This window comes from Saimiri boliviensis, chromosome 1, assembly GCF_048565385.1.
Source record: "Saimiri boliviensis isolate mSaiBol1 chromosome 1, mSaiBol1.pri, whole genome shotgun sequence".
In the NCBI taxonomy this organism is placed as follows: domain Eukaryota; kingdom Metazoa; phylum Chordata; class Mammalia; order Primates; family Cebidae; genus Saimiri; species Saimiri boliviensis.
The window spans coordinates 39,009,711-39,035,991 of record NC_133449.1 but is presented as its reverse complement, the minus strand read 5'-3'; the positions used below and the strand labels follow the sequence as shown (position 1 = coordinate 39,035,991).

Here is a 26,281-nt window from a genome sequence, read left to right as displayed (position 1 = left end):
TTGTTGCTGAAACAAAAACAAAGTCATATCAGTAAGCATAAAAAATCTGAAGGAAATTTTAATACTCCTGATGCTTGTTCAGCTGTGGTACATACTTGTAAAATGAAGCCCATTCATTTGGAGCTGTTTGAGAGCTGTAACATTTAAATAGCATCTAGGAGAAATTTGGGCTTTTACAAGTACAGACTGTCATTTCACAGAAAAGAAAATCTGGTTGTGAACCATACCCAACTTAATGGGCCTTTGTGTCTGGCTTATGGAGTTGCTTATAACTTCTTGAACTTCTCAGTTCTCCAAAAAATTGTTGGTGACAGTATTTAAGATTCTCTATGAAGTTGGGTGGTTTAATTTTGGATAAATGAATTTCCATTTTTTACATAATACTTGGCTTTCATACAAGGTTCAAAGTATTAGATTGGTACAAACTCTTAAAGAGAATTTAGGCAGAGTAGAAAATAGAGATCTGTAAGCAGGTGGTGGTGGGGGTGGAATGTGGGGGCCATTTCTTAAAAACATTACTGAAGCGTTTTCTGAAGAAAATGTATTCTTTTGAAAAATTTGCCTAACATTATTTTGTAAGCTGTTTTGGAATTGCTACTCACCTCTTAATTCCCCCACGGTAGTTTCTGAAAACTATTTAATAGACGATTTTAATGTAAACTCCAAATTTCCACCAACAGGATTTAGTAGTAAGATACAATTTTAAGGTTAAGAGCAGGATTTTTTCCTTGCATCTGGGGTGCAGTGATCTTCAGAGAATTGGTGCCTCTCTTTGCTTCTCATTTTGGCTTTTGGTGGAGAGGTTAGTGAGTGTTTCTGTTTTCTAGACTTGGCTATTTCTGTAGAGATTAGGAACATGTTGCTTATTGTAAAGTATCAAGACAGAGAACAAAATCAAGTTTAACTATGACAGTGCTTTAAAGCTGCATGCGAATCATGTTCTCTAGCAGATACTCCTTGAACTACTCTTCTCTTGTGGTTACCTTGGAAGGTTGTAATAGGAATTTGTAAGTAACTGTGTATGTTGTTACTTAAAGATGTAGATATTGATATGAGGAGGAAAGAATAATGTACTTTGGGAAAATATCTGAATCTTGTATATTTTCTGTTAAGAAACAAGAAGTTAAAAGCCCCTCTTGAATAACAAAGTGATCCAAAGCAGAGCTTAACTTAAGACCTTCTTAGCACCTACAAGATGGAGCTTGGGCGTCTTGTATGCCAAGAACTCTGCAGGTAGTTTTGAGAAGACAGTTGTTAGCGGACTCCCTTGTCTGCTGATACCGGAGGCCTACCTCTTCTCTGGTCTTTTTCTTACAACTTTTTACTGATTGTGTTCACTTTCTATTAGTCTGCATTGCTGGAATCTGTAACTCCACATTGTTACTTTGCATGTACAGTCAATGGATTCTCACAGTTAATTCCAGTCATTATAGTGACCGGCTGTGACCCATTTTGGGCTGTCTTTGGTTTCACATGTTTTGCGATTGTGCTTGTTTTTCTCATCAAGTAATGGTATCTGACCACTGACTCTGTACCCAATCCATTCTCTGTGCCGCACTGGAATTTCCAGACTTCTGCCTTGACTGCCCCCCATCATCATAATGATAGAGAGACATTAAGGGGAATGTTGGTCTGTTCCTAGCTCCCTCATTAATTAGGTAAATGACTGTGATTCAGTTACTTAACCACTTAGGACTATAGTTTTCTTATACCTTTGCCTAAATCCTCTTCAGTTTCTGTATTATTAATAGAACTTGATTACTTATATGTTTTTCTGATACCAGGAATTTAGCCTGGGTCTTTAACTTTTACTATATGAAAGCTTTGATGAATTTCTTTATACTCTAGGTAAAATGGAACATCAAGAATGTACTTTATGCTCTTTTCTAAGGAAAAAAGCTTAACATTTTATAAACATTTGTTGGATCTTGCCTCACTGGTCACTTCAGCTCGACAAGTTAGTTGCATGTAATAGACAATTAGAAAATGCAAGAAATCTTTAAAAATATTAAAATTGCAAATAGATACTACTTGGTCAAATGACTAGGAATTTAAGAATTTAGCCTATTGATTGTCAGATTGTAAGATTAGAATTTTAGCTGTACTAGTTTTTATATTTTTTCAATCTTGGACATGTAATTTAACTTCTTTATGCCCCAGTTTAACCACTTGTAAGATGAGAATGGATAATGGTATTTAACTTATGAAGTTTAAATAATAAAGAATTTAAATCTTAGTACATAACCTTCACATAGTAAGTACTTCATAAATGTTAACTGTTACTGCAATAGTATTTGTTCCTTTTCTTCATTGTCATTTAAGTTTGGGGCTATTTCCATGATGCTGTTTAGGAAAGGCCTTCTAAGTGTTTTTAGGGTTTTATTTATTTGCTTGTTTTTATTTTAATAGCTCAATCATATTCTATCATCTAGGTATTTTTGGTTTTGTTTTTATTTTCCCTCCTGCCTAGCACTAATCAATCTGATATTTTTTTGTGTTTATTTCCCTTAACTGGAATGTAAGCTTTGTGGGATCAGGGCCTTCTTTGTCTTATTCCTTGTTATATCTCCAGCTTCTGGTGTAATACATGGACTACGGAAGAACTCAGTAAATATTTTGGAGGAGGACATTGCTACCATGAGACCGTGAGCTGTTCGGTATATAGCTAAAAGGAGATGATAGGGACTGCAACTAGGTGTGGCAAGATCTCCTTTAGGTCCATATTGTGGTCTTTTTCCTGGTCTTTTTCCAGGTCTGACCTGCTAGCTGTTGTCGATTTTTGCCTCTGGAAGTATGTTCACTGACTTAATTATTTTGGTCTTGTTTGACGAATCAGTGCAGTTTTCCAAAGTGTGTTTTCTGGAACATTAGATCCTTAAAGTGATCTTTAATTAGATAAAAATATTCTACAGTCAGATGGATTCAGGAAATGCCGCTATGCCCTTTCTCCTTTTGGAGATTCACATTATATATTAGCATATTGAAGAATGAGAAGTCCTGCCATAGATAGACGTACTTTTTAACTTTGACTGATTATTTTCCTAAATTTTTAAATTAAAGCCTAAACAAATTTTTGTGTTTTTTTTTAACCTAATGACTGTAATATCCCAATTCCACAGAACACACTTTGGGAAATGCAGAGCTAGTGTACTACTGAAGCCTGGGTTACCCTTGCTGATTTTTGCCTTGTAAAATGATGTGGTAAGGAAAGTTAAATGGAATAATATATGTGACGTACTTTTGTGAGTACGTCAGAGTGCCATAAAGCCTGTTGTCAAGTGTTTAAGTCTTCTTTTATTAGTCACCATGCAGATTTATAGTCAGAGTTGTTTTGTTTAATTCTGATAAACTTCTGTACTCGTGAAAGTACTTGACAGATACTTGGCGTACCTAGAACTGAATGAATGATAAAGCCCTTGAGAGATAAAAACTCACTGGTGGCTGGGCATGGTGGCTCACGCTTGTAATTCCAGCACTTCGGGAGGCCGAGGTGGGCGGACCACCTGGGGTCAGGAGTTCGAGACCACCCTGACCAACATGGTGAAACCCTGTCTCTAACAAAAAATAAAAATAGTAGTAAATAAATAAAAGCTCACTGGTTTCATCCATTTTCTCACTAGTGGTCATCAAGAGAAATGGATTTTCAGAATTACTTTATGGTTCTATCACACAGCAAAGGCATAAGCACAAACCATATCTTTGTGTCCCTGTACCTAGCACTATACCTGGCATGTAATTAGTTCTTGGTGTAAATATTTAATAACTAAACTAGACACTGAATCTCTACACTATTCTTTCCTCATCCTCACATCATGAAATGGAGTGACTGTTTAGAGTGGGAATACAAATAGGTACACTCAATCTGGAATATGCACCACAACTTTATATTATAATTTAAGTCGGGAAAACATCTGCGTTCATGTGAGAAGTGAGTGTGTCAATCTTACTGGCTTTCTGTCTGTACTCTGCTTTAAAATTGGATTTTAAATAATAGCTTTAACTAAAAATATACACCAAGAAGACATTTCTCTGATGTAGATGTCCATTTCCTAGTCCTCACAGAAAATTTACTTAAATTTAAGGCATAAAATTATATGGAGTACACCTTACTTTTAAAAATTACTGTTGAATTACTGTCCTGTATTTAAAAAGACATTGGATTCTGTTTATCTCCAGCTTAAGTTAAAAAAAAAAATCACGTAATGATACCAAAATATTTTGTTCTTCTAAACACAATTTCTCAAAGGTGTACTTAATGCTAATGTAGATTACATGATGTAGATATGTTAATTTGAATGAAAAGATAACATACAAAAACAATTCTAGGATATTGGTAGCAATGCCTATGACATATGTGCCTTTGATGTCATTAAACCGTGTAGCCTTTTATGTAGTTAAAATGGCTATTCTTTGCATTTTGGTTTAATTGCTATAGTGAGAGTTACAGTGAAAAGCTTTTCTAGCTTTTCAAAACTTGGAAATGTTATCCTTCATGTTACTAAAAGTACTAGTTTTGGTCTTCAACCAAGACCTTTTTAAAAATAATCTTTTAAATATTTTCATGATAAGTAATTTACCATTTGTCTGTGGAAGAGAAATACTGCTTTTTTTATACACTTGTGTATGTTTTCCAAAATGTAGTAAGATTTTTGGCTGTTAGAATGACCTGTGATTCTAATGGTTTTCAGTAGCGTTTGTTATTATAATGTATGAGCAAAGAACCAAAATTTATATAGATAACTTTATAAGAAATGCTAGGATCTTCATAATATACCAGTTGTTTTGTTACATTGTATTACTCTAATTTCCTAATGGATGCAGGATGTTGCATGAATACAGGGAACTCCAATTCTCGATTGTGGCTATTTGTGGTATGTCCTGCCAACCTACAAAGGGTTGTAAATGATGTAGTGGCCTGTACCTGAACGAGAAATCAGCCATCACTTTAAATGACACATTAGCAGCTCCCTCCTCCACAATCCCAAACTACCATACCCAGACCTAGCTGTAAGTAGAAACTAAAAAGAGATGAACCAAAGTTACTTCTTCGATGTAGTCAGAAAAACTTAAAGAATGTTGAAAAAGCAAATGTTGAGCCTAAGTATATGCAGCATTTTATGTTTCAGTTTGTGGTAAGAAGTTTTTCAAAGTACTCTTTTTCTTTTGAGATGGAGTCTGGCTCTATCAGCAGGCTGGAGTGCAGTGGCACGCAATCTGGACTCACTGCAATCTCCACATCTGTCTCCCAGGTTCAACCAATTCTTCTGCCTTAGCCTCCTGAGTAGCTGGGATTACAGTTGCACACCACCATGCCCAGCTAATTTTTGTACTTTATTAGTAGAGACGGAGTTTCACTGTGTTGGCCAGGATGGTCTTGATTTCATGGCATCGTGAACCACCCACCTCAGCCTCCCAAAGTGCCGGATTGCAGGTATGAGCCACCATGCCTGGCTTTCAAAGTATTTTACTTTATTTTTTTTGAGACAGAGTCTCGCACTGTCGCCCAGGCTGTAGTGCAGTGGCAGCATCTCAGCTCACTGCAATCTCTGCCTCCTGGGTTCAAGCAGTTCTCCTGCCTCAGCCTCCCAAGTAGTTGGGACTACAGGCATACACCACCATGCCCAGCTAATTCTTTTGTATTTTTAGTAGAGATGGGGTTTCACCATGTTGTCTAGGATGGTCTCGATCTTCTGACCTCTTGATCCGCCTGCCTCAGCCTCCCAAAGCGCTAGGATTACAGGCATGAGTCACTGCACCTGGCCCAAAGTACTTTTAACAATGGAAATACCTTTCTGCTATTTTCATTCCATCATTGGAATTAGCATTTAGAAACTATCCTCTTAAGTGCTATTGAGTGTCTTCCATTATTTCTTCGCTTAACCACATTGTCCTTTATCTCAGTGTTTGTGAATTAGACATCTGTCTTTACATTTATTATAGTACTAGGTAAATAAGGCATTTATACAGACTGCAAGGTAAACACATACCATGTAGAATATGGATAATAACTTTTAGTCTATTTCTGTTCACACTGTTAAATTACCTTGTTTTTGTTTATTTTCAACTCTGAGTATATCTCAGTATCTACTGTGCTTTATTTTTCTCTTCCAATTTCTGTTTTCTGCATACTAGATATTTTCTGGAGAAATTTACAAACTGGCTGAAACATCTAACTTAGCTTTAAGTGGTTTGTTATTGTTTTGTTTTCAAATGTTGCCCAGGCTGGATTCAAACTTTTGGGCTCAAATGATTCTCCCGCCTCAGCCTCTCAGGTACCTGGGACTATAACGTGGTGCCACTGCAGCCAGCTTCCAATTGGATCTTTATTGAAGTTCAGCAGTATTAAAGTGGACCCTTGAACAACAGAGAGGTTAGGGGAGCCAGCCCTCCATGTAGTCAAAAATCCATGTTTAACTTTTTACTCCCCTCAAAACTTAACTACTAATAGCCTGCGGTTGACCAGAAGTCTTACTGATAATGTAAACAGTTGATTAACATATATTTCTGTTGTTATATGTATTGTGTTTTGTATTCTTGCAATATAGTAAGCTAAAGAAAAGGAAATGTTAAGAAATCATAAGGAAGAGAAAATATATATACTATTCCTTAAATAGAAGTGGATCATCATAAGCGTCTTTATCCTTAAGAGGAAGAGGAAGGGCTGGTTTTGCTGTCTCAGGGTGGCAGAAGTGAAAGGAAAGACAGAAGAGGTAGGCACAGTATAACTTTACAGAAATACATTGTAGTTTCTGTCTGGCTTTTTTTGCTTTTTCACTTCTCTAAAAATGTTTCTATATGGTACCAATCTTCCCACTCTTAGTTTCCGTGCCTGTATCATGGGAGGATTCATGTCATAAATGAAGTCAAAGCAGTCTTGGATAATCACATCCTTTTGCCGGATTGCCTAATGCCATTTTGTTTTCTGGTACTGCTGCTTGTCTCTTCTTCCTTGCAGTCTGGCACTGCTTTGGAAGCACTCATCTCCATCAAGTTACTTCTGTTAATTTCCTCTATTGTGGTATCTGTTAGCTCTTAAATTTCTCTAAGATCCTTATCTTGAAAACCCATCACCCACCTTTTTTTTTTTCTTCCATATCTACAATCTCGTTCATGATTTCCTTGACTGACTCATAAATCCTGTGAAGTCATGTGCAACATCTGGGCACAGTTTTCTCCAGCAGGAATTTTTATTTCAGGCTGGATGGCTTTCAAGGTTTTTTTCTGTAACAGCAATAATATCTTCAGTGATGAAATCCTTCCAGACATTCATGACATTCTCTCTATTGATGTTCTCTTCCATTGAGTTGACAGTCCTTTCCCTAGAGTATCGTGTCTAATAACCTTAAAGGTCCTTATGATCTCTGATCTAGAATTAGAGAATGTTGTGGTTGGGTCTGAATTAGAGATGTTATGTTTGGGTCAAGTAGACCATTTTGACATCTTCAGTGTTTAACTCCTGGGATCTGGGTGGCCAGGGGCATTGTCTAATATCAAAGGAGCTTTAAAAGGCAGTTCCTTATTGAGAAGGAACTTCCTGACTTCACAAAGCATGGGAGGAACCAATCCAGAAAAAGTGTTTTTGTTATCTAGGTTGTTTTTCTTTTTCTTTTCTTTTCTTTTTGTTTTGTACAACCAAAAGACTGGCAGCTGGTGTTTGTTTTTTCCCTTTAAGGCTCAAAGGTTAACAGCTTTATAGATAAGAGCAGTCTTGATCATAAACTTGACTGCATCTGCACAAAACAATGGAGTTAGCCTATCCTTTCCTGCCATAAATCCTGGTGCTTGCTTCTCTTCTTTACTAATGTCTTTTTTGGCATTTTTTTCCAAAATAGGGCACTTTCATCTGCATGAAAAAACCCATTCAGGGCAAGACACAGTGGCTCACACCTGTAATCCCAGCACTTTGGAGGCCAAGGTGAGAGGATCACTGGAGCCCAGGAATTTGAAACCACCTGGGCAACATAGTGAAACCCCATCTCTACAAAAAATAAAAGAATTAACCATATGTGGTAGCATGCGCCTATGGTCTCAGCTCCCATCTCAGCCATCTCAGGAGGCTGAGATGGGACGATCACTTGAGCCCAGGAGGTTGAGGCTGCAGTGATCCAAGGTCATGCCACAGCACTTCAGCCTGGGCAGCAGAGTGAAATCCTGTCTGTCTCTACATATAAACAAAAACAAAAACAAAAACAAACCTGTTTAGGCAGATAACCTTTCTCCCGAACAATTTCCTTAATGGTCTGGGAACTCACCTGCTGCTCCTTGGTTGGCAGTAGCTGCTGCTTCCATTCTTGACGTTTTAAAGTCAAACCACTTTTTCAAATGATTAGACCATTCTTTACTGGCATTCTTCAACTTTAAATCCTTTTCTTTCCTTTCCTTTCTTTTCTCTCTTTCTTTCTTTCTTTTCTTTTTTTTTTTGCTTTAAGTTGTTAATAGAAGTGGTAAGAGCAGACATTTCCCTTGTTCCTGGTCTTAAGAAGATACTATATAGGCTTTCACCATTTCCTTTGATGTTAGTTGTAGATCTTTTGTATATGCCATTTCCTAGATTGGCACAGTTCTCTCTATTTCCTCTTTGCTGAGTTTGTATCAGGAATGGCTTTTAGATTTTATTTATTTACTTTTTTATTCTGTGGAGATGACCAGTTTTTGTTCGTTTTTGCTATGTTAGTATGGTGAATTATATGATTGATTTTCTAATACTAAACCTTGTAGTCTTAGGCTAAATCCCACTTAACCATGATGTATTATCCCTTCTAACATACTGTATTTGATTTACTAAAGTTTCAAGGTTTTTTAATGTTCATCAGGTATATTTGTTTATAGTTTTTTTGGTTACATCTGTTTCTTGTTATCAGAATAATACTAGCCTCAATTAAGATGTATTGTTTTAGTTTTTCTACTTAAGAGTAGTTTACATAACACAATTACAGTGTTGTAATATTCTGTTTATCTGTGTACTATTACCAGTGAGTTTTATATCTTCAGACGATTTCTTACTGTTCATTAACATCCTTTTTTTCCTGATTGAAGACCTCCCTTTAGCATTTCTTATAGGACAGGTCTGGTGTTAGTGAAATCTCTCAGTTTTTGTTTGTCTGGGAAAGTCTTGGTTTCCACTTTGTGTTTGAGGGATATTTTTGCTGAATATACTATTCTAGGGCAAAAGTTTGTTATTTTTTTTCCCCTTTGCACTTTATGTTATGCCTCTCTCTCCTGGCCTGTAAGGCTCCACTGAAAAGTCTGCACTGTCCGATGTATTAGATCCCCAGCGTATGCTTTCTCTTGCTGCTTAAAGGGTTGTTTCTTTATTCCTGACCTTTGGGGGTTTGAGTGTTTGATGCCTTGAGGTAGTCGTCTTTGGGTTAAATCTGCTCGGTGTTCTGTAACCTTCTTGTACTTGGCTATTGATATCTTTCTCTAGGTTTAGAAAGTTCTCTGATTATGCCTTTGAATAAACTTTCTACCCCTGTCTCTTTATCTGCCTCCTCTTTAAGGCCAATAAAGATTTGCACTTTTGAGGCTTTTTTCTAGATCTTGCAGATGTGCTTGGTTTTTTTTTTTATTCTTTTTTTGTCTCCTCTGTTTTCAAATAGCGTATCTTCAAGCTCACTAATTCTTCTGCTTGATCAGTTCTGCTATTAAGAGACTCCTATATGGTCTTCATTATGTCTGTTGCATTTTTCAACTGCAGAATTTCTCCTTGATTCTATTTAATTATTTCAATGTCTTTGTTAAATTTATCTGTTAAGATTATGAACTCTTTCTCTGAGTTATCTTGAATTTTTTTTAGTTTTCTCAAAACAGCTATTTTGAATTCTCTTTCTGAAAGGTCGCCTTTATTGGTTTCTCCAGGATTGCCCCCTGATAGCTTTCTAATTTTATTTTGTTTTATTTTTTGAGACAGGGTCTCACTCTCACCCAGGCTGGAGTGCAGTGGCGTGATCTCGGCTCATTGCAATGTGTACCTCCTAGGCTTAAGTAATCCTTCCACCTCAGCCTCCCAAGTAGGTGGGACCACAGGTACACACCACCGCAGCTGGCTAAGTTTTGTATTTTTTGTAGATATGTTTGTATTTTTGTTTCAACATCTTACCCAGGCTGGTCTTGAACTCCTGGGCTCAAGTAGTCTGCCTGCCTCCACCTCCCAAAGTCTTAGGATTACTGGTGTGAGCACCATGCCTGGCCTTGGTGTCTTACTTAGTTTCTTTGGTGAGGTCACGTATTCTTGAATTTTCTTAATGCTTATGGATGTTTGTTTGTGTCTGGGCATTGAAGAGTTAGATATTTCTTGTAGTCTTTCCAGTGTGGGATTGTTTACACCTGTTTTTCTTGGGAAGTTCTTACAGATATTTAAAAGGACTTGGATTTCGTGATCTAAGCCATAACTGCAGTAAGGGGCAACTCAAGCCCAGTAACACTGTAGTTCTTGCAGACTTGTAGAGGTACCTTCTTAATGGTCTTCAATAAGATCCAAAAGAATTGCCTGGATTACAGACAGTCTCTTATTTTTCTAAACAAATGGCATTTCTCTCTGTTCTGAGCTTCCTGGAGCTGGGAGAGGGGTAACCACAGGCCCTCTGTGGCCACCGTTACCAGGACCATACTGGGTCAGACCACAAGCCAGCACAGCACTGGCTTTTGCCCAAGGCCCGCTGTGACCCCTGCCTGGCTACTGCCTATGTTTGCTCAAGACCCTAGGGCTCTGAAATCAGCAGCTGGTGAAGCCAGCCGGGCCTGTGTCCTTTCCCTTCAGGTTGAGGAGTTCCTCTAGGCCCCAGGTAGATCCAGAGATACCATCTGGGAGCCAGGGACTAGAGTTAGAAACCTTAGAAATCATCCTGGTGTTTTTTGCTACTGTGGCCGAGCTGATACTGAAATCATGAAGCACAGTCCTTCCCATTCTTCCCTCCCCTTTCCACATGCAAAGGAGCACCTATTGGCCACCACTACAGGCCCATGAGGAATACCGTCAGGCTACCACTATGTTCACTTAAGACCCAAGGATTCTTCAGATAGTGTGTGGTGAATGCTGCCAGACCTGGGACTCACCATTCAGAGCAGTGGGCTCCCTTCTGGCCCAGCGCAGGTCCAGAAATCCTGTCCAACAGCCAAGGCCTTGGGACTCCCAAGAGCCCGCTTGGTGCTCTGCCCCACTGTGGCTGAGCTGGTACCTAAAGTGAAAGACAAAGTCCTCATTACTCTTCCCTCTGCTTTTCTCAAGCAGAAGGAGCCTTTCACTGTAGCTACCACAGCTCGGCATGTACTGGTTTTCACCTGAAGCTAGCACATGTCAGAATCTCACCCAGGACCCACAGCATACTACCTGGGACTCCTTAGTCAGCAAGTATTGGATCCTGCCTGAACTGACTTCTTCCCTTCAAGGTAGCTGGTTCCCTTCTGGCCCAGGGTGTCTAGAAATCTTATGTGGAAGCTAGGGCCTGGAATGGGTGCTTCATGATCCTAACTGGTCCCCTATCCTAGTGTGGCTGAGCTGATATCCAAGATGCAAGTTAGAGCCCTCTTTTCCTTCTCCTCTCCTCAAGCAGAAGGAAGGAATCTTTTTTTGGAGCTGTTAGAGGGGTGGTGCAAGCACTACCTTAGCTGCCCTGGCTGGTGTTATAATAGATTGCGTGCCCCCCAAGTCCACTGGCTCCAAGTCCCACTCAGCCCTAGGACTTTGCATAGGGGTTGCAGTCCTTGTGGCTTAGACTACCTTTCAGGTTTACTGAGGGCTCCAGAGTACTTCAGCCCATGGTGGCAAGGCTTGCCAAAACTCAGGTTCTGACTGTTAGGACAGGCACTTCCCTTCTGACTAGGGCTGATCTAAATGCTCCCTCCATGGGCGAGTGTTGGCTGAGTTCAATGCAAAGTCTCACAATCACTGTGTTTTCCCTCCTGCAAGAACACACATTCTCTGCGCCACACTGCAGCTGTGGATGTATGGGAGACGGTTGGCGTTGGCAATTCAAGACTGCCTTTCCTACCATCTTCAGTGCCTCTTTCAGTGATACAAAGTTAAAACAAGGTACTTTGAGTGCACACCTGAGTTTTGGTTCTTATAAAGGTGCTTTTATATGTGTGGATAGTTGCTAAATTTGGTGTTCCTTCTGGGTGTTCGGGGTTGTGGAATCTTCTGTTCTGCCCTCTTGCTCTGCACCTATCTTAAAAAGTATTATTTTCATTTTTCAAAACAGTTAGTGTAGAATTGGTATTTTCTTCCTTCTTTGTTTGGTAGAATTTATCAGTGAAGCCAGCTGGGTCTGGAGGCTTTATTATTGAATATTTTAAACTACAGATTGAGTTTCTTTTAGAAATATAGGGCTATTTAGTTTATTTCTTTGACTTTCAGTAGTTTGTGTCTTACAGAGAATTTATCCATTTCATCCAAGTTGAAACTTAATGGCATAAAGTTATTTATAATATTTTATCATTATCCTTTTACTATCTTTACAATCTATATATCTCTCCTTCCGAACATTGGTGAATTTGTGTCTTCTCTCTTTTTTCTTTTTGGACTGTCTTTTGTTCCTGATTAGTTTGGCTAGAAGTTTGTCTTAGAGGTAACAGAGCCTTAATTTTATTGATTCTTCTCAAAGACCCAAAATTTAATGGATTTTTCTTTATCGTTTTTGTGCTCTATTTAATTGATTTACATGTTGATCTGATCTTCTGCTTACTTGAGATTTCACTGGCCATTTGCTTTACTTTAGTTTCTTAAGGTGGTGACTAAAGTCACTGCTTTCCTGTTTCCTTTCTGTTTTTCCTTATACAAACATTTGTTGCTCTCTTTCCTTCTAAGTACTGTTTTAGATGCATATCGCAAATTTTGCTATGTTCTGATTTAATTTTCACTCATTAAAAATATGATCTAAAATCCATTCATGGACAATTGAATTTCTAATGTAATTCCCTTGTGGTAAGAAAACACACTTTTTATGGTTTTGAATCTTTTCAGATTTATTGAGACTTGTTTTATGATTGAGAATATGGTATATATTGGTAAATGTTCTCTGTGCCCTGGAAAAGAATGTGTATTCAGCTGTTATTGAGTGAAATGCTCTGTAATTATCAGGTCAAATTGAGAATATTGTTTGAGTCTTCATTATCTTTACAGATTTTCTTTCTACTGTCAATTATTAAGAGAAGGTTAGGGTCTCTGCACATTAATATTAAGAAAAGGTTAGGGTGTCTGTGAACTTGCCTATTCCTGCAGTTAAGCTAAGTTTTGCTTCATTTATTTTGAAGCTCTGTTCTTCACTACATAAATGTTTAGGCTGTTATGCCCTCTAAATGAATTCAAACTTTTATCATGATGAAATGACAGCTTTTGTCTCTGGTTGTGTTCTTTATTTTGAAATCGACTTAGTCGATGTTAATGTAACCACCATAACTTTCTTTTGATTAGCGTTAAGCATGGTGTATCTTTTTTCCTTCCTTTTATTTTTTAGCCTGCTGTGTCTTTAATATATGCTTTGTGTAGGCAACATATAGTTGAAGCTCACTACTTCATTTTCTTTAATCCATTCTGACATTATCTGCCCTTCAAATGGGAGTACTGCTTGCACTAAACGTTATTGATACAGTTGAATCCAATTCTGTCATCTTACTACTTGTTTTCTATTCATTCCATCTGTTCTTTGTTTCCCCCTTTTTCTACCTTTTTTTAAAAATTGTGTGTTCTTTTTTTAGTGTTACTTTATCTCATTTATTGGTTTGATAGCCATACCTCTGTTTTAATACTTGTAGTGGCTGCTTTAGAATTTATAGTAAATGTCAATTTTATCATTGTCTGTCTTTGAGTAATTTTAGGTCATTTTACATAACAACTGTTCTTATGCCACATGTGAAATATTTCTGTTCTATATTTCCATTTACCCTCTTCTGCTGTTTGTGCTGTTATTGCCATACATTTTACTTGAGTATATTACATGCCCGACAATATACTGTTACTGTTCTTGTTTTAATCAGTTATTTATCTTTTAAAGATATTTGAAAAATAAGAAATCTTCACCATTTCTAATGCTACTTAGTCTTTGGTGGTGATACATATTTTTGTCACTTATCATTTTACTTCCATTTAAATACTTGGCTTGTTTTTCTTTTCTTTTCTTTTTTTTCTTTAATCCATTCTGACATTATCTGCTCCAGCCAAGGAGCAGAGTAAACTCATAGGCACTGGAAATGTAAATAATAAGAAGGGCAGGAACTTAATGGTGGAAAGCGCACGCGCGCGCGCGCGCGCGCGAGAGAGAGAGAGAGAGAGAGAGAGAGAGAGAGAGAGAGAGAACGTCATTGAGGGGGTCTGTAAAACTTAAAGCTCAGCATTTGGAGAGATATGTCAAAAAGCAAAACCTGGTAAGAACATCCAAAATAAAAGAGAAGGCATAAATATTATTTGTTAATTATTACTGCAAATATAAAAAGAGCAAACCTACTAATTTAGCAGTACTTTAAAAGGTAGTATTAGGAGCAGCTTAAGCTAATAAATGTGAAGACTTCAATGCGTGGATTGTAGAGTCAAGACTGGAGACTGCAGTATTCCAGAGAAGAGATTATGGTGGCCTGAACTCTAGGGCACTAGTAATAGAAACAGAGAAGTTAAAAACCTGCAACAGACATTTATAATTCTGTGACTGGAGGAATGGGGAGGGTTAAGGCATTGGGTTATAGTGTTCTCTCTTGGGAAGTTGCAAGGTGTTGGGTGGTGTCACTATACCTAAGGAATAGCAGGGTTTTTGTGGAGGATTAATTTGAGGTTCATGGGTGTCAGTGGCATTGTCTAGTTGGTTATATGAGTTTGAGCTTACCGAAGTTTGGGTAAATTGTCTTATAAACTTACCAGATTGTTTTTGTAAGTATATCTCTACATGTTTCCAGAAATATAAAATACCTTTTTTTAAAACCACAGTAAACCCTCTCCATATAAATATTATGTATCCAGCTAGATCTTAATTAGATATGAGAACAAAGATCCTACTTACAGCAGTTTCTTGTAATAAACACTAAAATGTATGCTTGTAACAGGAGCCCTTAACTTTTTGGCATAGTTTCTCTGGAAGTACTCAGATTTCTCTGAGTGATATGGCTGTGACTTAGTTTCTGATTCTCTAAAAGTAACTGCCAGGATTGTCTGACCCTGCTGCTAGGTAGCTAGGCAGGCTTCACTAAAATACAGCCTCAATTCCTTTCATTTAACTACTTAAGTTCCTAAAATATTTGAAAATGAGCTGCACTCGTTTGTTACTGAGGTGTTACCTGTAGACTTTTGTCTTCCTCTTGGTTTAAACAAAACTCCAAGTCACTTCAGAGATGGAAATGAGATGGTTCCCATGTGTTTTTATTTTATTAAAGAGACAATGTGACGTGTATTGGAAATGGCCTTTCCTCTTATGATTTCATTCTTTGGATTGAAGGCTGCTGCATACTACCTCAAGCCTGCCAGTTTTAGCATAATCCCTGCCTGACCTGCACTGAACTGACTATTATTAAAACCTTTCTCTGTGTTGTCTAAAGTATTTACTGCCTGTCACAAGTGATACTCTTCTTGTTGACTTCTTAGTGACATGTAAAATACAACAATAGCTTGAACAAGGTAAACAATGTGGCTTTTTGTTACATACTACAGCATGAGTTTTCTAGGAGTATTACATTCTTTGGTTTTAATTGCTAGATTGGAAATGTAGTATGAGCATGTAGACAACTGTGATTGCATTTGTGATGTTTATGTTTCACACAATTATTCTTCTTCCTTTTCTTTTTCTTTTTTTTTTTCAAATGAGACAAGAGTCTTGCTTTGTCTCCCAGGCTGCAGTACAGTGACGTGATCTCAGCTCACTGCAACCTCTACCTCCTGGCTTCAAGCTGTTCTCCTGCCTCAGCCTCCTGAGTAGCTGGGACTATCAGTGTGCACCACCACACCTGGCTAATGTTTGTATTTTTTGGTAGAGACAGGATTTTGCCTTGTTGGCTAGGCTGGTCTCAAATTCTTGACCTCAAGAGATCCACCCGCCGTGGCCTCCCAAAGTGCTGGGATTACAGGCATGAGCTACCATGCCCAGCCAATTATTACTACTGTTATAATTTTAATTATTTCTGAAACCATCAAAGGAAAGGCTTACACCATGTTTTAGTAAATTTTAGGGGCCAAATGTTAACCATGCCACCAATTTCTTATCTTTTCATTTCAAATTTAATTTATAATTTTAATAAAGAGTGCATTTATTTACATGGTTCAAAATTAAAAGTGCTGTTTTTAAAAAATATCATATCGGAAATCTTGCTCCCACCCATCCCCATCTGTACCTTCTCCTTAGTTCATTATATGTATTACTGATATTTTAATTAATTTTTATTAATTTCTGTTTATTCCTTTAGACTTTATGCAAAAGCCTAATTCAAATGTACATTCTTATTTCCAACTCCTTTTACTCAAGGTAACATACTAATATTTTTCACCTTGGTTTCTTTATTTTTATTCCTTTTTTTTCTTTTTTTTAACTGCATCCTATTCATTTCTTGGTATATGCCGTAGTTTATTCAATCAGTCCTTTTGCACTTGAATTTGTTCAGTCTTTTGCTTTTGCAGGCAATTTCATAGTGAATAACATTGTATGTGTATTTTATATGTATGTAAGTGTCCTGATGGTTTCATTTCCTAGAAAGGCATTTGCTAGATGAAAGGGTACATGCTTCTGTAATTTTGATTGATACTCCGTTTGTATACATTTTGCATTCCGGCAGCAATGTATGAGGGTCCTTGGAATGCCCCCCTTTCCCTACAGCTTGACAAGAGAGTGGTTGGACTAAATGAGCTTTTGCCAACTTGATAAGAAACACTATCTCACTGTACATTTTTTGTTTGTGTTTCTGTTTTCAGCTTATCATATGTTCAAAGGCCATTTGTATTTCTTTTTTTTTTTTCACATACTTGTCCATTTTTCCATTGGCTTATCTCCTCTGTTTCTAAGAATTCTTTATATGGATGTATTTCTGGACTTTCTATTTTGTCTTATTGGTCTATTCATTTGTCACTCATACACTTTTAATTCTTGAGGCAATATAAAGTTATACTGTTAGAGCTGTTTTCTCACTGCTCTTCATTTTCAGAGTTTTCCTGGCAATTACTGCTTGCTTATTTTTCATTAAGATCTTTAGAATCTGCTTTTCTAGTTCCTGGAGGAAAAAAGTTGATAACTTTTATTGGGTTTGTATTAGTTATAATAACTTAAGAAGAATTGATACTTTTATGATGTTTAGTCTCTCCCAGAATATAATTATAACATTCTCTTCATTCATTTCTACTTACATTTCTTTAAAGGTTTTTAAACTTTTCTTCATAAGTTTGCACATTTCTGGTTAAGTGAAAATATACAATTAGTTGCTACTGGAAGTGAAGTCTTTATATCTTCTGTTGTTATTTGTATAATATGTTGTATATATAAAGACTTGATTTTTGTATATTCTTTTTATAGGTTACCATCTTACTGAATTCTCTTATATTTGTAGTCACTAATTCTTAATGTTGTTTTAAAGCACATTTTATAGAATTGGTTAGTACTATGTAGGATTTTTCTTTTTCTTTTTCTTTTTTTTAGTACCAAAGTCTTGGTTGAGAGATTTATTACACCATCCATTTTTACTGGTGTAAATATGTGGCATGATGAACCTCAGCAAGTTGAAAAAAAATCATTTTTTTATTTAGACTTGAAATTTCAAGGTTTTTAATTGATGAAAAGTTGTCATTTATTGTGGTGAGGGTGATGTGAAATCCAACCATTTATTGGTATGTGTTACAGCTTAGCTAAATCTAATAATAGTATATACTACTAAATCATTCAAAAGCAAATAGTCTTTTAGATCAAGTAATAGATCTGTTAAATAGAGATATGTTTACCTTAGATAGTAAGAATATATCTTTGATCTCTTATAGGAAGTGAAGATAGATGTTTCTGGGCTAATATTTTTGCAAAAATTTTTTTATGAAAAGTACTGTCATATGTTAAAAATTTGGTTCTAGAAGTTAAAGCGTGTTGTTTTGAGTAAAAAATATTGGCAGAAGTTCAGAAATGTAAACTGAATTGTCTTTTATTTTATCTTAGTGGACTGTGGAATATTATGCTATTGGTTTACAAATACTTGTAGGCTGGGTGTGGTGACTCACACTATAATCCCAACACTTTGGGAGGAAGAGGTGGGTGGATCACTTGAGGCCAGGAATTTGAGACCAGCCTGGGCAACATGGTGAGACCCAGTTCTACATCAGAAAAACTTAAAAATTAGCCAGATATGATGATGCATGCCTGTAGTTCCAGCTACTCAGGAGCCTGAGACAGGAAGATTGTTAGAGCTCAGGAGTTAAGAGGCTGCAGTGAGCTATAATCGTGCTACTACACTCCAGTTGGTGCAACAAAGTGAGATCTTGTCTCAAAACAAACAGACAAACAAAACCCCAAAACCAAACTTGTATATCCCTTCCCCTTCTCCTGATATTTTAATATTTAAGTATACATGTATTCTACATAATGAACACTGTGTCTGTCATCCTGAACTTTTTAACAGCTCTAGTCTTTTGTATACTAAAACTTTCCGGCTTTAAATAAGACATATATATCATAAAATATTTTGAAGAGTAATTGAAATCTCAGTCTCCCCTCCTCCTTTTAACTAAACAGATGGAAAGAATTATTTGATAGTGTTTTCCAGAGCCCTTTATAATGTAGCATATTTGAGCTTCTGATTCTTTGAATAATGATTGTGTGAATATTGAAATCGGAGTATAGTGCGCCACAGTAGGTTTTAATAAACAAAGCTTTGTTATGTCACAGTAAGTAATAATGGATAAATAGGATAATAGGATTGTCTTATATTTGGGAAATCACATTCATCCCAAAAGAGCAAAGGCAGTAAGCAGGAAGACAAATTAGCCAACCGTGATAGTGAGAAAGGAGCTGATAGTTAGCCTCATCAGGTCAAATTATGTAATTTCTCTATTGTATAAGAGTTTCAGAAGATTCCCTTTTCTTTTTCAGATTCAAAAAAAATCCAGCATCATCAGATAGTGGAAAAACCTATTAATACTTGCTGTGTAGCCTGAATAAAACCATTATTAGGTAAAAGTATATGTGTGTGCCTGCACATGTAGGTTGTTTGGTAAAATTCACTTTTTATATCTTGCTTAGATTTTCAGCAGCAAGTTGTGTTGCTTAATTCCTTTGGTAATTTTTATACCTACAGAGCCCTTTGCAGGTGAGTTTATTGCACATTGCAATAATAGTACTTCATTATGAGTTGGTGTTACTACTTGAATGGAAACAATGACATCCATCTCTCTCTTTTTTATTAAACTGAATATTAGAATGCTAGAAGTGTATATCTGAACTAGTATTTTATCTGGTCCTAACAATAATTGATATCATAGTGGAATCAGTCTTTTATTCCATTTCTGTTTCAGTTGTTAAGAGTTACATTGTGAGTTTCCTATATCTGGAAGAACAATTAGAGAGTTTGATAGATTCAAAATCCTTCTGACGCACAGGAAAGCCCCTTTCCAGGCCAGTCTCAAGAAACTTTGAGAGGAGGATATAGCACTGACAAAGGGTGATAGAAACTTTGTCCAACTTCCTTACTTCAGCCCTCAAAGATCTGTGTGGGATTAGCATGGAAAAGACAAGCTATTGCACCGGTATGTGGGCCTGAAAATAGTATTTGTCAGCACCAATGAGATTAATTCAAGTTATTGTCAAAGCCAGTTGCTGCCAGGCCTTTTTCTGTTTATCCTTATCCTTGGCATCATGACCACATTCTGCCTATCTTATTCCCTGAAGTGGGCCTCTTCTTTTTTTCATGATCTGGTCTTACATTTTTTTCCTGTCCATCTGGCCAAGCGGTTTTATAACTTATTTGTGGATATGCTGTTTTGATATGTGGCTGGCTGAGTAAGCTCAGGTCTGGCTCTGTGGAGAGGAATGGACCTCCTCCACTATCACCTCTTCATTTGAGGACTGTTCTAGATACCTCTGGATCAAAAGCACAATAGAAAAGATAGCTATTTATTCTTGGAAATAATTACTTAGGCAAAAATAATGTGGTTCTTGTTAATTTTTGTTCTGGAGAACCACAATCTGGAAAACCTGGGATAAAGTAGAATTTTTAACCATTTCTCTCCATTCCCATTAAATGACCTTAGTTCAAGATATCTTCATTTCAGGCTTACCTTTGTGCAGTGTATCCTTATTCTGCCTTTCCCTGGCTCCTCCGTTTTTCTCCCAAGGTTATTATAATGTTACTGAAGTAAAAGTCCAGCAGTAACAGAAGCAAATGAGATGTCGTTGAAGGGTGTTGGGAGCAGGAGAAATGTGAAAATAGTGGTATTCATATGGGTCATTCTCTTGTAGGCAAATTTTTAGTGAATGGAGTAATGGTAGAAAAATTTTTATAAAGCGTAACAAAAAAAAGTTTCTAATATTGCTAGGAGTGCTTTGTAAGAGTCATGTTCAAAGCCTTGATGAAGTTTAGTTATAAATATATTTAATTTACTTTGAATTTTGTGTCATGAAAAAGCATGTGTATGTCTTTCTCATTTCATTGATTTTAGTGAAAGATACACAGTTGACCCTTCAACAGCATATGCTTGAGCTTGAACTACATGTGTCTGCATATGCGGATTTTTTTTCAACCAAACTCAGTATTTGTGTAATGTGAAACCCACATAAATATGACTGACTTTTCGTATACACAGGTTCTGCAGGGTTGGCTGTGGGATTTGAGCAGGTGTGGATTTTAGTATGCTCAAGGGTCCTGGAACCAGTCTTCTGCATATACCAAAGGAAACGTGCATATCCAACCCTCAAATAATAGGCATAAATTCTAGAAATTGGTTCACCCACCCCAGATTTAAACATAAGTGATCTTAAATTAAAAAATGAAGTTTGATGCTCACTTTGGCAGCACATATACTAAAATTGGAATGATACAGAGAAGATTAGCATGACCCCTGCACAAAAATTATTTTAAAAATTTAAAATTTTAAAAAGTCAAGCTTGCTATACATAGCTTTTTTAAAAAAATGGATAGATTCTAATGACTGCAGGTAAAAATGAGATTCTGAAATGAATAGGTTCCAAGTTTTATGACACATTTGAAAAGTATATTCTCTTGTAAGATGGAAATGATCTTAAAAGGCCTGTAAGTAGACAGATTTTATTGGGTAGAATATGTCATGTTTCTATAATATACTTAATCTGGACTACCATCAGCTGTGTAAACATTTCATTTATTTTATACATTTGCCACCAGTTTGTACATTTTTCGTTGTTATTCACTATGTTCATAGGTGAAGCCCTCAGTGATTTAATGAAAACATTTTCTAACAAGCTCACCTATCAGTTTCTCCAACCCAAAACAAATTGGAGGTGAGGATGCTGTAAGCATCACACTGTCAAAAGTAACCACTGACAGCCTGATGAGAGAGAGGGAGAAAACCAAAGCCTCAAATTAAGCAGAACAGTCCAGATTTACTTAGAGAAGTGATTCTTAACCTTATGGATACCTGTCTTAGTTCATTTTATGCTGTTATAATGTAATACCTGAGACTGAGCAATTTACAAGAACAAAGATTTATTTGGCTCACAGTTTTGGAGGCTGGAAAGTCCAAGAACATGGCAGTGGCATCTAGTTAGAGCCTTTGTACTGTGTCATCCAATGGCAGGAGGTGGAAGGGTAAGAAAGAGCAAAAGATCGAGAGAGCAGGAGGGACCCAAACTCACTTTTACAACCAACTCAGTCTGAAGATAAACGAACTGCTTCCTCAATAATGACATCAATTCATTCTCTGGCTTAATGACCTAATCACCCCACCTGCCAATGCTATTGCATTGGGGATTAAGTTTCCAACACATGAGCTTTGAGGGACTCATTCAGACCGTAGTGACATCTGATGGAGTCTGTAGACATTTTTCTCAGAAAGAAGTGTAAACATTTATCAGTCTGTGTTCAGTGTCAGTGATTCTTGGGCTCAGTGAAGCCCAGCCTTGGGCCCCAGCTAGAAATGTGATTTAGTATAGGGGCAAATAGCTTTTATGTATCTTATTTAAGACTGTCACTTTGGGATGCTTTATAGATAATTGATATGATAGGCAATATTGAGTTAACAGAAAATGTTAAATTTTGTACTACACACTCAATAAGCATACAGTGTTTCTTTTTTGAATTAAAAAATACGCATTTTTTCACTTAACGTTTATCCCATTATCTGGAAAACTTGGTCTTCATTCCCCAGGGATACTGGTTAGGGAAATAATAATTCTGCATTTGCATTAAATAAGCTTCATTTTAATATTTTAATCGGTGATGTCCAGGAGCCTTTTTATTAATGAGATTATAAGTATCTCTTCCCAACTCCATGTGCAGAAATGCCAGGTTGGTAGGTTGTGATCTGCCTTGGTGGGAGTGTTTACACCACTAAAACGCTACAAATCAATGCTGATTCTGTCTTCATTTCCCTAAGCTGTTTTTTTTAAAACATTTACCAGCACACAACTGATTTTAATTACTCATTCAGCAACATATTTTGAGCATCGGTTGTCTTCCAGGCACTGTTCAAGGTGCCAAGGATATAGCAGTGAATAGACAGTGTTTACTTAAGTGAATGTATTTTTCTAAATTCTAAATTTTCTAGCAAGTTGGAGGACTTTTGGGTGTCTTTAGTCAAATAATGGTGGGAGATGAAGAGTCAAACAAAAAGTAAATGATTTTCTTTACCGCAGAACTTTCAGAATCTTTTCATGTGTTGGTGTGCACAGTTGATCTCTAGGAGAATATAGCATGTATTATTTCTAATACTTAACCAAGGACTCTTTTTTTTTTTTTTTTTAAACCGGAATATATTTAACACATTTCAGAAATACTATTCTGCTACTCCAGGGCAGACATATCCTAGATATTAGAAATTGGTGAATAAGGTCATTACTCAAGAGATGGATGTAGGTCAGAGTATGGGTAGGATTTCTGAAGACAGACTTTCCCATCGTGTTTATAGGGTGACTCATTTTTAGGTTGTGTATTGAATTATTTCATTCATGTTTTTCTAAACTATTATGTTGTATTTTTATTTCCAGTATTTTTTTAAAGGCTTTTTGTGTAAAGCACTGCTCTACTATATTATTATTAATCTTTAAAAAGTGCTTTTTCGGCCGGGTGCAGTGGCTCAAGCCTGTAATCCCAGCACTTTGGGAGGCCGAGGCGGATGGATCACGAGGTCAAGAGATCGAGACCATCCTGGTCAACGAGGTGAAACCCCATCTCTACTAAAAATACAAAAAATTAGCTGGGCATGGTGGCGCGTGCCTGTGATCCTAGCTACTCAGGAGGCTGAGGCAGGAGAATTGCCTGAACCCAGGAGGCAGAGGTTGCGGTGAGCCGAGATCGCGCCATTGCACTCCAGCCTGGGTAACGAGCGAAACTCCGCCTCAAAAAAAAAAAAAAAGTGCCTTTTCTTCTGATCTCCTATTTCTGCTTTGGGGACACTTAATGATAAATGCACGTGAATTTCTGCCACCACCTACTCCCTGTTGCTAGATTTCTTCTCAACTCTGGGCATACCTTTCCTCCAGTGCCTCTCGCTGAAATGGGAGTCTCTTAAACCCCATTCATCTAACATTTCATCCTTATTAGACTACAGTGTTTCTCAAAGGGTGATTGATAGGCTATTATTAATTGAATCAGAGTCACTGGAGTGGTATTAAAACCATAGGTTCCTGGGGCTCACCTCAGATCTGCTGATTCAGAATCTGTATGGTGTGGAAGCCAAGACTCTTGTGATTTAAAGCAGATCTACAAGTGATTTTTATTGAGTTGTTTAATTTCCACACTGAGTTGTTTAAATTTCATTTTTCGGTAGGTGTATACAGTATTTCTCAGTATAGGTGCTATTGGTATCTTTGCCAGGATTGTCATGTGGCACTCTGAAGACACAACAGGACTTTTCAAATCATTGGCTCCTACCTGCCAAATACTATTATTACCCGCAGTTATTGGGACAACCCCAAATGCCCCTCCACATTTCCAAACACTTCCTTTCCATTTTTATGTGGGTAGTATCCTGAATTAAGAATCGCTTTTAGGGCCGGGCGCTGTGGCTCAAGCCTGTAATCCCAGCACTTTGGGAGGCCGAGGCGGGTGGATCACAAGGTTGAAAGATCGAGACCATCCTGGTCAACATGGTGAAACCCCGTCTCTACTAAAAATACAAAAATATTAGCTGGGCATGGTGACACGTGCCTGTAATCCCAGCTACTCAGGAGGCTGAGGCAGGAGAATTGCCTGAGCCCAGGAGGCGGAGGTTGCGGTGAGCCGAGATCGCGCCATTGCACTCCAGCCTGGGTAACAAGAGCGAAACTCTGTCTCAAAAAAAAAAAAAAAAAAAAAAAAAAAGGAATCGCTTTTATATACTACTTTCATTATTCTAGTTGTTGCTCTTAATAATTTAATAAACATAGCGAACCTAAGACCCCAGATTATTAACTCTGTCCACTTCCCAAACGGTTTAAAGTCTTTAGAGCAATTTAATTGTACTTCCACCTTCCCATTTCCATGATATTTTGCTCCATATTTGAGTTCTAGCTTTTAAAAAATTGCATAGACATTATTATTGTTGTTTTTACAGTCCTCAAATTTTATCTCTACCCAGGATTGCTAGTTTATTTGATACTCCTTGCATTTTAAACTTTCCATCTGAGTCTCTTGATCCTGAAATATATACTTTAGAAGAATGTGTTATCGCACATCTTTTGGCAGTGAATCCTAGGTGTTTGTTAGAAAATGTCTTTATTTTGCCCTATTTATTGAATGATGTTTTACCTGAGAATATAATTCTAGATTGACTTTTAGATTGAATTCTAGATTTTTTTAGCACAATATTATTCTGCAGTCTTCCTGGCTTTTTTTTTTCTTTGAAAGTCTGATTGTTCCTTTGTAGATAAATAGTCTAATTCCTTTTCTGTGAGTGCTTTTAAAGATCATTTTTTTGTCTTTAGTGTTTTGCAGTTTCATGTAATGTGTCTAGATGTGGATTTCTTGGTGGTGTTTTTTTTTGTTTTTTTTTTTTTGCCTATGGCACCCAATATTCCCAGGCGGTCTCCCATCCAAGTACTAACCAGGCCTGACCCTGCTTTGCTTCCGAGATCTGATGAGATTGGGTGTGTTCAGGGTGGTATGGCTGTAGATGGATTTCTGGGTTATTTACTCTCCTTGTGACTGTGTCTCCTGAATCTGAGGTTTTATGTCTTCTACCCATTCTGGAAAAATTTCAGCCACTATCTGTTGAAATACTGGTTCTCTCTTCCTTCCTCGTTTAATTAGATACATATCATCTTATTCTATTCTTCATCTCTCTTCCTTCCTTGTTTAATTAGATATATATCTTCTTCTATTCCTCATGTCTCTCTCATTTTCTATCTCTTTGCTCTCTTTGCTGCTTCAGAACTGCCAGTTTACTGATTTTATGTCTGTGTACAACAGTTCGGTTTTTAATTTCATTTTTTATTTCCAGAAATTCTATTTTGTTCTTTTTATCTTATCTGCCAAGTCGTTTCTGTTAGCCTCTTGTTTCTGACCCATGTGTTTATTTATTTCTAGGGTTAACTTTTAAAAAGAATCTGACCTATATATTTAATACTTTCTTTTATTTCTGTAAACTTTTAGAGCATACTTGATTGTAATGTTACATATCTGTTAATTCCTAAAATTTAACTTCTGTGCATTTAATTTAGTTTTTCATAGTTTTTACTGCTCTGGGGGTTTGTTTCCTTTTGTGCCTGATAATTTTGTTCTAGGCTCATATCTGCCTAATAATATTATGTAGTAATTTCCTGGATTATGGGTTGAAGATGCGTTTATCTACAGAGAATTTGCTGCTTCTCCTTCTGCCAGGTGCCTTGTGTTAACCACCAATCCAGAAACAAATTCATTTCTTGACTTGAGCCTCCTGGCCCTCAAAATTAGTGTAAATTTTAACCCTGTACCCAACTGGGGACAGGCTTATGATTCTGGATTTCCAGGGAAGATACTTCTCCCATTCTAGTGAAGGCCTGATTTGAACAAGTTGCGTTTTGTGGACAGAGCCCTTTTCCCCGACCTACCTATGGAAGTGTGACTCTTAAAGGGCATTGCTGGTTTTATGCAGTGGTTCCAATTTCAACTTTTACCACGTATAATAAAAATTAAAACTGAAGTCCCTTGATTCCAAGTTTAAGCTAAGGTCATGTGAACTTTTGTTTAC

At 37.1% G+C, this 26,281-nt stretch overlaps 1 protein-coding gene and 2 pseudogenes across 5 annotated transcripts in view; 2 read left to right on the top strand and 1 right to left on the bottom strand.

Moving 5' to 3' along the window:
• The window catches only part of MAP4K3 (mitogen-activated protein kinase kinase kinase kinase 3), a 192,138-nt gene that overhangs the window by 20,207 nt on the left and 145,650 nt on the right, over window positions 1-26,281 (top strand). The gene's annotated exons all lie outside the window — the stretch shown is intronic.
• LOC120362086 (U6 spliceosomal RNA) lies at window positions 20,937-21,033 on the top strand (annotated as a pseudogene).
• LOC120361878 (5S ribosomal RNA) lies at window positions 25,109-25,227 on the bottom strand (annotated as a pseudogene).